The sequence below is a fragment of the Danio rerio genome, chromosome 2, assembly GCF_052040795.2.
Source record: "Danio rerio strain M-AB ecotype USA chromosome 2, GRCz13ab, whole genome shotgun sequence".
NCBI lineage: Eukaryota > Metazoa > Chordata > Actinopteri > Cypriniformes > Danionidae > Danio > Danio rerio.
In genome coordinates, this window is record NC_141022.1 from 25,108,826 (window position 1) to 25,121,456 (window position 12,631).

Sequence of the window (12,631 nt, forward strand, 5' to 3'; positions counted from 1 at the left end):
CAAGAGTGTTTCTCTGAAACAGGCACACTTCAGATCCACACTTGATCTGCTGAGGAGGCATCAGTTCAGAGCCGTGAACTTCTTCTCCATGACGCATCCCCTCCTCCATTAGCCATCAGGACGGGGGCAGAGGGAGGGAGGGAGGCATAGGGGGGGAGGAGCTCTTTTGTCCCAAGCGGCGTTGTGGCTAATCTAAAGACCTGTGATGGACGCCTCTGTGGCGGCGGCACAGGCCGATGGTCTCCACCCCAGAGAGGAGCAAGGGGGGATGGGGCATCGCGTGAGAGGGCACGGGGGAGGAGCGCTGGAGGAGGAGGAGGCGGTGAGCGCTGGGGGAGGGGGGAAGGTCATTAGTCAGCATGGCGAAAAGGAGAACAGCAGGACACAGTGCCACACATTACAGCCCCACCACCTCCTGCATTGTCCTCCATCACAGGCCAAATGACTGCTGGAGGATTCACAGAGTTAAGTTTCTAATCTCTCTATAGGGGGGCCGGGGGGTCTCTTTTGTCATTGTAATCTAGAGGTTTGGGCAGGTAAGGTATGTAACACATGTAAATGAATGATTCCTGCTCTGGAGAATGAGGGGGAGATGGGTAGTAGGGCTGCACTATATGATGGAAAAAAACTGTGATATTTTGTTTTGTATCGGAGTAGGGGTGTAATGATACACTCCACTCACGATACAATGTGTATCACGATATAATGTTCACAATTCAATATGTATCACGATATTTGGAATAAAAGTTGAAAATGAAACTGAAATGCAAATAAAAGATTTATTTAAAAAATGACCAAGTTAACAATTTATGTCCAATTTATCTCTAAGTTATCTATGTAATTCTTTTGTTTAAACTTCTTTCATTTAAACTGAACCTTCTTTAAGAAAATAAATTGAATAGACCCGTCTCTGGAAAATAAAACAATTATAAACTTATAAAATAATACTGAAATGACAGAGACAAAATTAGGAGACAACTTCTTAAAGAAGTAAAGGTGCAAAAAAATAGCATTCTATTCAAGTGAATTTAACAACAGTAGAGCTTAAGGCTTTGCTTGTTCATTTGCAGTTTTTTTTTTGTTTTTTTGTAAAAAAAAAAAAAAAATTCTAAATTTCTACATTTTCAAGTAGTCTGCAGTACTTTCTAGAAGATAATCCTGAACTTCCATGTATCTGTCTGAGAGGTTTTTATGGATGTCTGTCTTCATGTTGGTTATAGTTGTGGAATCCTTCTCATCGCGTGTCACGATGAGTGACTGAGTGAACGTCTTTTCTTCAAACAGGACAGTCGTGGACTTTTTCAGTGGTTTAAGCAGCTTTACTATTTCTTTGACATCACTGATGTCGCGTTATCGAGTGTATCAAGTTGACGTGCATTTTTGCGTACCTCTGTGCTCAAAAGAGTTGCCGTTATTCCAGCGTGTTGCTCGATGTAGCGCTCAAGCATATCTTATTGAGCTGTTTCATCGTGTTGTAACATCCAAGATAAGCTTGCGTGATGCAATCTCAAGCATCATTTGCTTTGTTGCGAGTACAGCTGTTGCAGTGGCACTGCCACTACTTTTCTTACTCGACCAAGCATTGGACACAGGGAACATTTAAACCTGCTTGCGATGTGAGATTAAGGATGCGTCCAAAACTGCATACTTCCATACTATATAGTACACTAAAATCAATATGCGAGCAGAGTATTATGTCCGAATTCATAGAATTTGAAAATCAGTATGCAAGCAGTAGGCAGATGACTCACTACTTCCGGCGAGATTCTGAAATGCGCATTCCATGCACGCTGCGCTATCCCATGATGCCCCGCAAGAGAATTCATTAATGGTAGTGAAGCAACACAACTGACGCAGGTAGGTCACGTGACCATGACAGAATGGCGGATGTAGTACATCCGAATTCCATTCATACAACTCACATTCATAAGGTATAGAATGTACTTTTCTAACGGGCGAGAAGTACGTTTAAATTCAAATGCAGTACCTACTGAGTAGTACGCAGTTTCGGACGCATCTTTAGTGTATGAGCAAAACACTTAATGTGAGGTGCCAATCCAACTTCTATTGCTGCTACGTCCATGTTACGTGCGTTGTCAATAACGACAGCAATGCTATGATTAGCCCTTTCAAGTCCCTACTCATGAATAGCTGCTTTTAAAACTTCGGTTATGTTTGACCCAGTATGCGTGTCAAAAAGCAGACGAGTCTGAAGCAATGACTGTAAAACCGAAATGTTGCCAGACATCCGACTTATAAGAGGGTGGGGCATCTATTTCAACTCCACTCATCTTGGCCTGCTAACGTTACTATTGCTAGTTCAAGCAATCTGAACTTACGTGCGACAGCAGGTGGAACGTAGCTCTCAACCAATAAGAGAAAACAAATGTCATAATGTAATAAAATCATATTAACGCCACAATGCATATTGTGACATTTTCGCATTAAATCGTACAACGATAAATCGTTACACCCCTAATATCCCTATATGAACAACTTCACCATATTAATTGAACAGCTCTTTTTAGAAAAAAAATATTTAAATTTAACTGGATTGATTTTGTAGGATCTACATATAATAAATAATATAATGAACAATTCACAAGCACAAATCAATACAGTAGAGCAAAGAGACAAATGAATTAAACAGTACTTTAGGTTTTCTGTGGAGTCACAGTTTACAGGTAATTAAATAATCAAATGTAAAATAACACTATAGACTTCATCGTATGAACAAATATATACAATTATTCTTATTTTAATATGGTTTATTATTATCAAACATTGCAATGACTCCACAAATGACGTGTTTTGAACCGTGGCTCCTGCTCAGCTATAATCCAGGCTCAGCATTGCAGATCCTGCTGTGTGACTATTGCAGATGCGCATATTGCGATATCGATGCTAAAACGATATATGGCTGGGTTTGTTTCAAGATTAGGATCATGTTGTCTGGTCAGTTCTACGTATAGGAAGCTTTCGATCCGCAGGTCTATATTTAGATTTCTATAAGCCGCCGCTGTGTGCGTGACTGCAAAGAGTAAATGTAATATTTTTTGTGCGCAGCTCCATCAAAAGTGACCTTTACTGCTCAGCATGGCAGCACAGCAACAGACACCTGCTGTTCCAGTCCTCCAAGAGCTGCTGGGCCATCCAACCACACGCAGCAGACACCCCCAAGAACTTCATTTGTGATTTTCAAAGGTATTTTAGGATTGCGGTTGCGGAATGAGTTAAAGGGATAGTTCACCCAAAAATATAATTTACTTTAGGCTGCACGGTGGCGCAGTGGGTAGCACATTCGCTTCACAGCAGGAAGGTCACTGGTTCGAGCCTCAGCTGGGTCAATTGGCGTTTCTGTGTGGAGTTTGCATGTTCTCCCTATGTTTGCATAGGTTTCCTCCTGGTGCTCCAGTTTCCCCCACAAGTCCAAAGACATGCGGTACAGGTGAATTGGGTAAGCTAAATTGTCTGTAGTGTATGTGTGTAAATGAGTGTGTATGAATGTTTCCCAGTTTTTAAGGGCATCTGCTGCGTAAACATATGCTAGATAAGTTGGCGGTTCACTCCGCTGTGGCGACCCCCGATTAATAATGGGACTAAGCCAAAAAGTAAATAATGAATGAATAAACTTGATATATTTTTAGTAATTTTGGAATGGAAGTCAATGGTTACAGGTTTCCAACATTTTTTCAAAATATCTTAATTTATGTTTAACCGAAGAAAGAAAGTTATAAAGGTTTGAAACAATTTTTCGGTGTGCTGTCTCTTTAAACATGAGCTCGATGTGGAGCTGTCGTTGTCAGCTCTCGGTAGATTTTGGACGGTGATTCTCAAGCATCTCAGTAGAATGTCTGAGCACAGGCAGCAGCCAAAACTGCAGGGCACAGACACGGTCCAGACTCACGGCTGGGTTTGTGTGTCACGCTGATAAGAGATGCAGCTGGAGGGAAACCAGCATCACTTGGTCAAAGACAGCAGAAGATGACGCCAGAACACAGGAACAGATGAACGCAGTCAAGAGAGAAGCAGTAAAAAAAACTAAAAAACTAGGATGTTTTATTTGAGGAGTTGCATTACAACTTGCATAGCAAGATTCTGTTTCAGTATAAAGTCACTTAATTCCACTTTCTTCCCATGTCCCATTCCACCACATCCCAGAGGTGTTCTATTGGATCTATCTGGTGACTGTGGAGGCCATTTGAGTACAGAGAAACCATCAGAAGATGTGTACACTGTGGTCATAAAGGGATGGCCATGGTCAGCAACAACTCTCAGGTAGGCCGTGGCATTGGCACGATGCTCAAGTGGTAGTAATGGACCCAAAGTGTGCCAAGAAAATTCCCGAGCACTATTACACCACCACCACCGGCCTGAACCTTTGATACAAGACAGGATGCTTTCATGTTTTTGACACTAAATTCTGACTCAAGCATCCGAATGTCGCAGCAGAAATTGAGAATCATCAGACCAGGCAATGTTTTTACAATCTTTCTATTGGCCAATTTTGGTGAGCCAGTGCAAATAGCCTTAGTTTCACAGGAGTGGCACCCGGTGTGGTCTTCTGCTGCTGTAGCCCATCCACCTCAAGGTTGGATGTGTTGTGTGTTCAGAGATGCTCTTCTGCATACCTTGGTTGTAACGAGTGGTTATTTGAGTTACTGTCACCTTTCTATCAGCTCGAACCAGTCTGGCAATTCTCCTCTGACCTCTGTTAACAAGGCATTTGTGCCCACAAAACTGCCGCTCACTGAAAATTTTCTCGTTTTCAGACGTTCTCTGTAAACCCTAGAGATGGTTGTGTGTGAAGATTCCAGTAGATCAGCAGTTTCTGAAATACTCAGACCAGCCCTTCTGGCACCAACAACCATGCCACGTTCAGTCACATATATCACATTTCTTCCCTAAAGAGGCTGGTGTGTGTATATTTCATACATAAAATTATGTTAATACAAACCAGAGCAAACTCTAATGCTTAAAAAAAATCTTATAAAGAGATTGTAAAACAAATATGGGATAGAGCAGATTAATCCAAATCTTCTGACGAGACATGATTGCATTATATGAAAACATTTATATCCGACATACATACAAACTTTAATCAGCATGCAAACACTGAGCAGAACAAATACGGTAAACAGAAATTCAACCATATCAGAATCAGAACCATACCTCAATTTTCAGAGGGTAAAATGTCATCTTTTGCCTTTCAGAGATGAACAAGTCATACAGGCTTGAAACTTGAGAAGGCTGAGCAAATTAGGACAGAATTTTCCTTTTTTGGGAAAAGTAATGTTTCGTTTTAGTCTGGATTGTTTTGTTAACGCATTTTAAGAGCGTTGTCTTGTCAATAATCATTTCATATGAGCATTTGACTAGTTTCTTTAAAATAAAAAACGATTAAATCCACTCAAATGTGGTAAAGCTAGACTGCAGCATCAGCATTAACCCTATGCTATATCTACAGTACTTCTGTTCAATTGCAAGGCACTAAAGATAATTCTTTTATTGTTTATTTTATTATTCACATTTAGAAATGATGCACTCTGTACGTATTTACGAACAGTCAACACAACAGAACCATCAACTTTAGGGTCTTGTTACTGACAGACACTTTCTGCTATGAGATTTAAAGAGGTGGTCCACTACGATATCATATTCAAACTTGAGTTGATGTGTAATGTAGCTGTGTGAATATAAACAATATCTTCTGAAGGTAAGATGCTCAAAGTTCAATGCAAAGAGAGGCATTGGCTTTTACAGAGATAGCTTTGCAAAGCTTACAGCAAACAAAGTTTGTGGACTACACTAAAATACATCTGGATTAATGATGTCATAAACCCTTCAGTAGAATCTCTCCCAGCTCAGTGCTGGATTCGGCCGTAAACTGTTTCAACGATACAAGAAGAAGCTGTGGATTGTGAGCCACAACCTGCAACCTGTATTTTTATTTGTTAAAATTGATCAATTACATGCACAGTTTCAAGCGTTAACAGTATGTTGTAGTACGGACTAGGGATGTATCAATTTACCTGACTCACGATTCGATACGATTCACGATACTAATCTCATGATTCACAATTTAGTCACAATTCTTTAAAAATTTATTTGAAACAAATAAAAAAGGCTTTAATGTTTTTTAAATGCTGCATTTTTTGCTAAATAATACATTTTCTGACATAACCCAATTGCTTGTTTAAAAACAAAGAATAATAATAATAATAATAATAATAATAATAATACAAACTAAAGAAGACTCATTAATATAAACAAACCAAAACTGTGACTGTGCTGAAATTTGATATTTTTAAAAGAAATATCAGCACATCTATGTTTTCCGGTATAACTGAGGTCTTTGCACTCTTACAATGTCCCCTGCTGATGAAAAAACTCTTTCACTGAGGACTGAGATGGCTGGTGTGGAGGGGAAAGCCTTTCCAAAACAAAGAGCAGTGTGTACAGAGGTGGTCAATAGGCCCTCTGATCCAGGCGACTGGCCACTGGCGTAAATTACTGATTATAAAAAGACCAATTACATAATAGGATAGAGACAGGAGTTATGATTATGATGATTATGAACATGATTATGAAGGTGAATAATTAATATTTCTTGTATAATTAATTACTGTACAAGTATTAGTTTGATACACTGAAGAAAAGATCATCTTGAACATTTTTAATATCCACTAATATTAAGCAAATTATTAAAATACGCACAAACTAATTTGTAAAGGAGAGGGTAAAAATAATCTAATAGCTGCTTCTGTAACAGAACAACTTTCTTTTTTAGTCTGAAAAACATCTTCACACTTTTGCAATAAAAACACAGATGCACTGTGTGATCTCCGCAGCACTCGTCGGAGCAAGCGGAGCTGCAAAATATCCGGTTCAGGTGGTTTGGCTTATTAATATATTTTTTTTCATATTCGTTTTTTCATATTCGTTGTTCTAATAGTGTAAGTAAACTAGTGATGTGGGCTTATTTCCTACCCAATCCGATACCAAGTAAAATAAATGCGAGTATCAGCGATACCGATCCGATTCCGATACTGCCCGAAAATGACTATTTGGGAAATTAAAGTTACATGTAGTGAACTTAAAAAGTGTCACTTTATACTGAATACGAGCCATGTTACGGGTTATTATTGTTTATTGATAAAGAATTATCATGCAAAAAAAAAAGCCAACTAACATATTTTTTGACAGCATCTGAGCACGTATATCTTAAAACGCCTGCCTGAACATCTTAAAAAAAACATATTCACACTTCTACATTTAGTGACATGTTAATCCGGTTCTCATGAAAGTGTTTTGAACCTTTTTTTGTTGTTTTATCATTGTTACAAAAAACCCAACACTCCTTATACAGCCACATTGCCGCATTTTCTCCCTCTGTACCTGGATGGTGCCTGCCTGCTGCACCTAAGGACTCTGAAAGCGATGTCTGTCTCACCCTAGCAGCACCTGTACCTCTCCTTTCCTCCTCGTCTGACCGCCTAGTCATGACGTTGTCATATTCTGTCTTGTGATTTATATGTAGATGTTTGATTAGGTTTTTAGTATTACCACAGTAGCTCACTGTTTTGTTACACGTATCAAAAACCGCATCGTTTGAGTTTATGGATGTGAAGTAGCTCATAACTTCGCATGTGCCAGGCCAGCGGACTGAGTGGCTAGCTAGGGTGCACTGCAGTTGTACAGTGCCATATTACGCATATGACTTTGCAGGCGGAAGAACAAGTACTCCGACTAAGTTGGCATTATTCAGAGAAACTAGGGTAATTGTGGTTACTTTCCGCTGTATTTCTATTTCCAATAAAATACATATTTGCTCCAAATTATTGAAATATCAATATTTTGATAAGGTTATCGATTCTAGAACATACAAAGCTGGTATCGGAAATATCGATATTTTAGTATCGATCCGCACATTACTAAAGTAAAGTCTTTTTGCAGTTTTTGCACACAGTTTGTGTTTTGTCTGGCTCACTTCACTGCTGTCGATTTACTCTGCTGTCCCACCTCTTGCTTCCTGCTGATGTGCAGGTGAAGCGAGTTTGAGCCTGCAGGCACAGCGCCCCTTTCTGTCCAGAACATGTAATTGCGATTCATTTAACTTTTCTACCGATTTGAATTGTTACGTGAATCGTTACATCCCTGGTAAAGGTGTAAACAATGTGGAACATTGTTTGGCACTGTTAACATTTTAGCTATAAACAAACCTCAACAAACCACCCACAATCTGCACCAGAGCGTACAATGTCTCTCTTTGTAGCCGCTTTCTGTGCGTTCTACATTTGAAATAATGAACTTAAGTTCACAAAAGACATGTTTCATATTACTTGCATGTTTATAACCCGAATATAAATGAAAAAAGCTCATCAAAATGTATTTTAGAAACCAAATGTTCAAACTAGATGTCGAATTGCTAGTAAGAGGCATGACATTTCCTGGTGATGTGGAGTTAATCTGCAAATCAAAAATATCAGGTAAGCTGACAAATCAGAGCCCACTGAGGGCGGGCCTTTGGAGAGACCATGAAATATGATTTTCATGTTAGCAGAGTAGCAGTATAAAATGTAAAAATTATTAATAACGTGTTTTTTTTTTTTTTTACAAATAAAGCATGAGCATTGTTTCGTAGCCCATATGCACAATCGAGCCTTAAAAAAACACTCTGGATAACCCCTTTATCAAATTTCTCTCAGAGATGAGAAAATGCCATGTATTAGGTTGTTCATTCCTCTCCTTCACCCCCATTTTAGCCGAAGTTAAGCAAAACATTCTGCAACAAATCTTCTTGGGTGAACGAGGCATAATGAGGGTGTTTGTGTAGCGCAGGAGCATTTAATTTCACAGTGAAATACTGCCCGTCTCTGGGGCCACACAGCTCTCAGACACTGGCTTTGGTCAACAAAGCTTCTGATGAGTCATAACTGAGCAGAGCAATCCGTCTTCATCTCAAGTGTGTGACAAGCACAGGGAAGCAACAAGGATCAAGACACCTCTACTGAAAATGCGCATTTTTACATGCACAGGTGTAAAAGAAGTCTGGGGCTTGAGTGTCATCTTTTATATTTACTAGAACAATTTTCTCCATTTTGTGTACAGTGTAAAATAACACTACACACATACGCTTCCGTAGTCCGACACTGTTGTTTTTGTTGTCAAATACTTGCTGATGCCGATTGAACACATAAAATGCATGGCTATGGCATCACTGTTTTCATTTGTGTAGCTTATAAGGCAATAATAACATTATTGTTACCAAAGACTTACACTATGAAAACCATTTTAAAAAGTTAACATTTTTAGGCCTTAATGTTTTCACTGTCAGGTTCCATTTACGTTTACTGAAGCATTTTTCTTTTGCATATTTGAATATTTTCACTTGCAGAAGACAACATTGTCAAAACAATCTCTGTTCACATGGATCCATGAAAGAAACTGAAAGTGCTGTTGGTTTCATGGCTAAATTTGAGCAGCCTGATGGCCATAATGATACAAATAATGATACTGTAAACCTCAAACTCTGTAAACAAGACAAATTATAATAACCAAATCTAAGCTTTCAAGTAAAAGAACTAACCATCCTTATTCAAATAAGTATTGCAACAATACAAATTGTGAAGCTTAATGACTACATTTCCCCAATGCTAAAAAATCTTTCAGATGGGGAGCTAGTGGCTAAGATGCACAAGAGAATAAACCAAAAGCCACTCTGGCGACAACCTTACATCCTTTTTATTTACAATCTCCTCACTGCCACTATACAGCACTCATTTTCACATGTGTTGTTTTTCTGACCTGACAAGCGGGAGAGCAGGGTTTCCTTCAACATTTTTTTTGCCGTCTCTCGTAACTAGGCGTCCATCAACCGATGACAAACAGACAAACCATTGCTGCAGCTCTGATACAAGTTATAAAGAAAAGTAAAAATTTAGTGTTTGGATGCGCTGTGTTTGCTTGCAGTATTTAGGGGCCGATCACACCGAACGCGATTTAACGATCCAATAATGCAAGGTGCACCGCAATGCCTTTTTTGTTGACAAGAGAAAAAATCGTGTTGCGCTTTTTATGTCACTAGGCAATGACTGAATCAGATGCGTATTGTGTGCGAGTGTTACTGCTGATATTAATTTAATTGTAATATTAAATAATATTGTTATATTCAAGATTTGTAAAGTCATACAGCTCTGGATTACTCAAAACAGTGACCGCTAGTCACTCCTCTATCTTCAAAAGTCTCTGTAGTTGTCTTGACAACACAAACACTGCTGTCACCTCAACAGAAACCCCGCCTCTGCTTTCATTTGATTTGAGAATCAAAAGAGACACAACTGAAGTGACGTGATTTTTCTGCTCTCAGTCGTGATTTACTGACTTTTCAACTTCGACTCAGTTGACTTTTCAACCCCCCCCCACCCCCCATAAGAAAACCCACGCAAACAGGGGAAGAACATCCAAACTACGCACAGAAACAACCACCGGCTTGTTAAGGGACTAGAACCGGTGACGTTCTTGCTGTGAGGCAACAGTGCTAACCACTGGGCCACCGTGCCGCCCTATGGAGGAAAAGGGTAGGGGTGGAAGGGGGATTCTTCAAATTGAAGATGACTGTAGTGAAAAAAAAACCCTGGTTCTTTACAGTGGTTTAGGAATGGCCTGATTGGTGGATCATACATGCTAATGCGGAACCAGCCGTGTTCAATCATAAGCACGTGATCCTCTCGAAATTAGTTTATGAATAAACTTCACTTCTATGCCTTATATCCTGATATGTGGTGTGTTATTTCATATTCGTTATTATTTCACTTGATGCATTCCTTATTTAATGTTTCAACACTAAAAGAAATAACAGCCATCACTTTAATGGTTATTTTACTGTCAAAATGTAGCATATTTTACATCATGATCAACTTTTGATATAAAACCGCTGTGCAATTTGATTGATTGTTAAAAATGAAAAAAAGTAAGTGCTATGTTTTTTTATTAATGAAAATGCTTTTACCAGTGAAGAAGCTCACTTTTGACAAGGCCTGTCCAAAAATATATTTTTGCCACAATAATACAAATACACTATTATTGTTGCATTGTCATTGTTTATTTTTCTGTTGTGCGGAAATTTGAAATGTATTATTTATTTACCCTCTTATCATTTTCAATAATCACATTACATTTTGTGACTTAAAGCTATATTTAGCACCCCTATACGAGAGAACGGCATAACAGTGCTTAGTCACACGGTTACTTTCGCACATGAACATGAAAAAAATAGTTTTGGCTTTTATTTAAATTGAAATGAACAAAGGGAGCTGTTTACTTTGCGTTACCAAGACAACTGCTGATGCGTTTTGTGTAACGTTTCAAAGAGCTTTGTCGCAGCACAACAGTGGAAAATGAAACCGTATCCATGCTGTCTGGTCCAGCTTAGCATAAAAAGGAATGATTCAGCATAAAGAATGGTTCAGCACGATAGTGGAAAAGCGACTTTTGTGATTTATCAAGAGCCACGATTTCCAGGGTAATGTCAGCATTCCACCAAGAAGGATGAACCACGTCCAACAGGAGTATATGAGGAAGCTGTCTGAAAAAGATGTCTGGGTGCTAACCCAGATTGTATTCGAAAAAACATAAAACCACAGCTGCTCAAATCATTGCAGAATTAAATGTGCACCTCAACTCTCATGTTTCCACCAAAACTGTACGTCAGGAGCATATACATAGCCAGGCTGCTACAACCAAACCTTTGGTCACTCGTGCCAATGCCAAACATCAGTTTCAATGGTTCTAGCAGTGAAAATCTTGCGCTGTGGATAATGTTAAACATGCATTGTTGTCTGATGAGTCCACCATCACCGTCTTTCCCACATCCAGGGAAATCACAGTGGAGAAGCCCCAAAAAACGGAACCACGCATACTTCCATGTCCAGTGTGAAGTCTGGGGTGGATCAGCTTGGGCTGAAATATCATTTCATTCCCTAGGCCCAATACTTGTGCTAGATGAGTGAGTCACTGCCAAAAACTACAGGACCATTCAGGAGGAGCATGTGCACCCAACGGTTCAGATGTCCTAAAGGTGTTGCTGTATATCAGGAAGATCATGCACAAATACACAAAGCAAGACTGATGACAGAATGGTTTGATAAACATGAAAGTGAAGTTGAACACCTCCCATGGCCTGCACAGCCACCAGGGCTAAATATTATTAAGCAAGTCAAGAAACATTTACCTCCACCAACAGCATGCAGTGACCTGGCCACTTTTCTTCAAAAAGGATAGGTCAAAATCTCTCTGGCTACCGTGTAGGATTTATATTTCATTGCCAATTTTTGCTGTATTGGCTGCAAGAGGAGACCCTAAAAATCAGGCGTTTCATTTTCATTGTCCAATCCCTGTATATAATAATGCATACACTTGTGCAATTCAACATTATTATTGTTGTTGTTTACTTAGAAATTCTAATGATATAAACATAAAAAACATGTTTTCATGCCCCAGAGTGGCATGTAAATGAATGCCCAAACTGCGTTAAAAAACAAAACAATCAGTGACATTCTTAAACATAAAGGTCTCTTATTTTCAATGTAATCTTTTCATTTTTCAAAAGGTTCAAGGGATAGTTCACTCA